At 44.5% G+C, this 4,933-nt stretch overlaps 1 pseudogene; it reads left to right on the top strand.

Annotated features, from left to right (window-relative positions):
- Positions 1-971: 971 nt before the first annotated feature.
- Positions 972-4,268, top strand: LOC120246968 (annotated as a pseudogene).
- The last annotated feature ends 665 nt before the right edge of the window (positions 4,269-4,933 follow it).

The raw sequence follows: 4,933 nt of genomic DNA, 5'->3' as shown, positions 1-4,933 counted from the left end.
TTCATGAGTTCAAGCCTGGCATCATGTCTATGCTGTCAGCAAGGAGCCTGCTTTGGATCCTCTCTCTACCTCTCTGTCTGCCCCTCCCCAACTCATTATCTCTCTCTCCTTCTCTCTCTCTTTTTTTTTTTTTTTTGCAATATAACGTGTCTATTTTATTTAAAAAAACAAACAAACAAAACCCAGACCATCTGACCCCTTCCCCCAGCAGGCCCCTGACAGAACTCTCCGGAAGGGCCCGGCTCCAGCCAAGCAGGGGATAGTCAGGAGGCACCCACGGGGACGCCAGGCTGGTGGGCTCTGTTCCTCCCTGAGCCCTCCTCCCTCCCCTTTGCTCCCTGCAAACAGAGAAAGCTTGCTTCCTGGGGCTTCCTGGGGCCTCCTGGGGCCTCAGGCCGCTGCGGTTCAGGGAGAGGCAGGGGCGGGGGGCCGTGGGGACATTCAGGGCCGCTGGGCAGCCAGAGAGGGCCAACCTGGCCCCCGGCCCCTGCCCCCCGCCCCCCACTGTGGGCCCTGGCAAGGCAGGCAGCAGTGCGCCGGGGGCCGGAGTTAGTGTGGAGGAAACATGCACCGAGACTTTAGTGCCCGGCCTCCCAGTGCGGCCGGCTCAACGTTCAAAAATGAACAAGGCTGCCCGGGTCTCCGCCCTGCCCCCTCCCCCAGGAGAGGAAGAGGGGGCTGCTGCCTTCTTAGTGCTGCCGCTCCCCTCCGAGCTGATCCTATTCTCACTGTCATCCTGAAGAGATGCAGTTACATCGGGATGTGCCGCATACACAGAGCCCATAGGGCTCAGACCCTCTGCCCCAGCCCTCTCTGGGCACCACTGGCTGGGCAGGGTGCCCAAGGGGGTGCGGGCCACCCACTCTGGACCCCTGGGAAGGGGAGAGACCCTGTCTCAAGCCCCGGTCGGTGGTTCTGTCCCCCACAGCAGGAGGGGGCTGTGGAACAGGGGTGGAAGCCGGCCGAGCAGCATGACGACCCAGTGCGCGTGCCCCACCGCTCGCCTTTTCTGGCCCACCGGGGGCCGGCCAGCCCGGCCTCAGCACCAGGGGTCCCGGGAGGCTCTGCCCCGGCACAAGCTGTCGCTCCTCTGCCAGGCGCTGTGGATGAGGCTTAGGGCGTCCTCGAACTTCTTGCTGGAGGAGTCCTGGGTGGCCTTGTGGGGGAGGTCCACCTACCCCTTGTGGGGTAGATGGTTTTCCACCTGGAAAACCTGTCTGAATCTCACTCTCAAAAATGAATAAACAGTTTTTAAAGATTTTAATGTATTTTGTTATTAATCTGAGTTCACAAACATTATTTAAGTTTTCCAAATGTTTTACATGCACTATCCAATAAAGCAAAAATATTTAGGGGCTTAAGAACCATTTTGAGGCTCCAATCTATCTTCAATGTAGATTTCTTTTGAAAAACAATAAAGCTGACCCGTGCCATCAGGAATTCAATTAGACTATTTCACAGGTAATGGTTTCTTATTTAGTGGTGCAATCATCCATAAAATAGAGTCCTTTCAGAGTTTACTGAGCCATTTTTAATTGTTTTTCCTTAAAATCAAACTGAAAACTGCTATAAGAAGTAATATATTTCCCTGGGTATGTCTCAGTGGTTTATAACCAATATACAGCACCTTTAGCTGAAAGACTTGTTTTAGGTTTCCCATCCATTTAAAATCCGAATTTACCTTTCTAATTTTTTTTAACGTTTTTATTTTATTTTTGAGAGACAGAGTGTGAGTGGGGGAATGGCAGAGGGAGAGGGAGACACAGAATCCAAAGCAGGCTTCAGGCTCTGAGCCATCAGCACAGAGCCCGATATGGAGCTCAAACTCACAGAATGTGAGATTACAACGTGAGCTGAAGTTGGATGCTTAACTGAGCCACCCAGGCACCCCAGGACTTACACTTCTAAATTAAATACACACACACACACACACACACACACACATACTAAATATATATGTACATATATACATGTGAATATTCTGGTAGATATCTATATCTATATAGTGACAATGATATTCAATATTCTTTTTCATTTTTTTAGGTTTATTTATTTCTTTTGAGAGCTAGCTCTTCTTGAGCAACATCACAAGTAGGGGAGGGGCAGAGAGAGAAAGAGAGAATCCCAAGCAGGTTCCGTGCTGTCAATGCAGAGCCTGACTCGGGGCACAAACTCATGAAACTGCGAGATCATGACCTGAGCTGAAACCAAGAGTTGGTTGCTTAACTGACTGAGCCACCCAGGTGTCCCGATATTTCATATTCTGAATAGCAATTTCTTTTACAAAGCTAAAACTGGTCCTTACTTGTAAGGACCATGTACATTACAAGGTATCAACTCACACTTTAGGAATGTCAACCATATAGACTGCATCAATGCTTGGAAATATGTTTAGACAATTTGGTGAGTGAAAAACTCAATACATAACAGAGTACAGACACACTAACCCTAACTCAACCATGAAAAATTAAGATGAAAATCCAGCTGGGGCTTGGAAATATAGAAACCAAGGTCTGAATTCCAACTTCTGCAACTATGGATTAAACACCTAATCCCCCTGAGCCTCTTTGACAGAACTGGTTTCCATCCATCAGGTGTCAGCTTCTACTAGCGTCAGGAGGCTGATTCACAGAAAAGGGCTCCCATAGACTTGCTCACCAAAGACTTGCACTAGGGCCCCACTCACAGACTGTTTCAGCACGCAAAGAACTACCTTCCTGCTGCCTACGGTTTCCTGTCCCTTCCAGGAGATATATGCAGGTTGTATCTTTATCCTTTAAGGTTTTCAAAATACACACACAGCATGACATTTTATCACTCTAATTCCCTGCCAAGCATCCTACACCCTACTTTCTCCAGAATAAATACTCTGAATTCCTTCAAACATCTCTTTATACAGTCTGGTTTTCCCAGGATAGTCCATGCTTAACTTGTTTTTTTAGAACAATAATTACGCCTCTAAAAATTTGAAGTTCACAAAGTTAAAATATGACATCCAAACTAGCACAGAATGGATGTGCATTGAATATTTTATTCAAACTATTCATTAAGGAGGGAACAAATAACAAGGTAGAGGAACTGGAAAAATGATGCTAGAATAAGTTTGCTAATGGAGATCTAAAACTAGTTAATATCCTAACTAGAATTGAATAATAAACTTTGGGGTTGTTTTTCCTACAAGTGTATTTTGTAGACCTCGCAGTGTCCAGGCTCTAATCAAATAACAGAGAGCAGGGGTACCTGGGTGGCTCAGTCGGATAAGTATCCAACTTCAGCTCGGGTTATGATCTCGTGGTTCGTGAGCACCGTGTCAGGTTCTGTGCTTACAGCTCAGAGCCTGGAGCTGCTTCAGATTCTGTGTCTCCCACTCATGCGCGCGCTCTCTCTCTCTACCCCCCCTCTCAAAAATGAATAAACATTAAAAATAAATGAATTAATTTAAAAAAAATAATAGAGAGCAAAGTCAAAAGGTATACCCCTCTAGGAGCTCAAGTAATCCCTGGGCAGGCCTGATAAATAATACCCCAGGATGATGTGAAAAGAACACAGAATCCTTCTCTTGCTTTGTTTCCAAATGTTGGATTATCTTTCTCAATAAGCCTCTTTCATTCTCTCCCACACCCTAATTTGTACAATAAATTATACAGTGGCCAAACTTGCAGCACATCATTGACATATTCCTCAGCTTCCTGTCTACCCTTCTCTTGACATATTCTTACCCAAGTTTATCCTTTAAGATATAGCACCCAGAACCAAAAAATAAAAATCTCTAGATATGCTTTGAACCATGCGGGCTACAGAATAATTCAGACCTCCCATAATTTCAACACTATCTCAGCACTACACATGGAATGAACAAAGACCACATTAATAGCCACATGGTATCAGCGACTTATGTTAAACAACTGAAACCCCCAAAGTCTTCTCTACCTAGAATGCTCCTTTGGTAAATATATTTTCCAAAATACTGATTTGACTCCTCCTAACACATAAAAACTGTTCCTCTCTTGACTTCCGGTGTAGCCATGCGGGCAATGCTACCACTAACCCATCGCATTGGCCGCCTCTAGAGCATGTGGACAAACGTATAGCATCAACGATTCACACTGTGATGAAGAGTGATAAAGAAATTGTTGGCATGCTTTTGGGGCTTGATGACTTTTGAAATCACACCAGAAGGAAGAAGGATCACTAAATTAGATCAGATTTCCCTAAATGGAAATAATTTAACAGTGCTGGTTCCTGGAGGAGAAGGACCTGAAATATAAAAGCATTTCCTTGGCTTACTCTGTTTTGTCTTATAATGACAACAAAATAGAAATTTCTTTTTAACCTTTTCATGTTTGGATTCTGTAAAGCTAAGTTTCTCAGTAAAGGAAAATGTTTTGAAGATGTATTGTTTTGGTTTTTTTAAGTTTATTTGTTTTGAAAGAGAGAGAGAGTATGGTCAGGGGAAGGACAGAGAGAGAGAGAGAGAGAGAGAGAATCCCAAGCAGGCTCCACACTGCCAGCACAGAGTCTGACACGGGGCTTGAACTCAGAAACTGTGAGATCATCACCTGAGCCAAAACCAAGAGTCAGACACTTAACCTACTGAGCCACACAGTTGTCCCTGAAGATGCGTTGTAAATGCCCATTTTTGTAAGTTAATCATTATTATCTTGTGAAAAGAAGAACAGTTTGATCTGTGAAGGCTAAAATAAGAATGTTTTTGGTTAAAAAAATACTATTCTTCTCTTTTGTATTTTCTTCCAGCTATGCATCCCCTCCTACTATACTGGAACTCTTCAGCCTTCTATCATACATCACCCATGCTTAGCAAGCATTGCTTATGTGTTTTATAAAACCAAATGAGGATCCTGTTGCTTTGGAACATAAATCACAGATCCTAAATTGGTAAACTCTTAGAATCATAGCAATGATCATATCCTAC

Source organism: Hyaena hyaena, unplaced genomic scaffold (assembly GCF_003009895.1).
Source record: "Hyaena hyaena isolate Hyena2069 unplaced genomic scaffold, ASM300989v1 scaffold_499, whole genome shotgun sequence".
NCBI classification, from domain to species: domain Eukaryota; kingdom Metazoa; phylum Chordata; class Mammalia; order Carnivora; family Hyaenidae; genus Hyaena; species Hyaena hyaena.
This window is presented reverse-complemented; position numbering and strand designations above follow the sequence as displayed.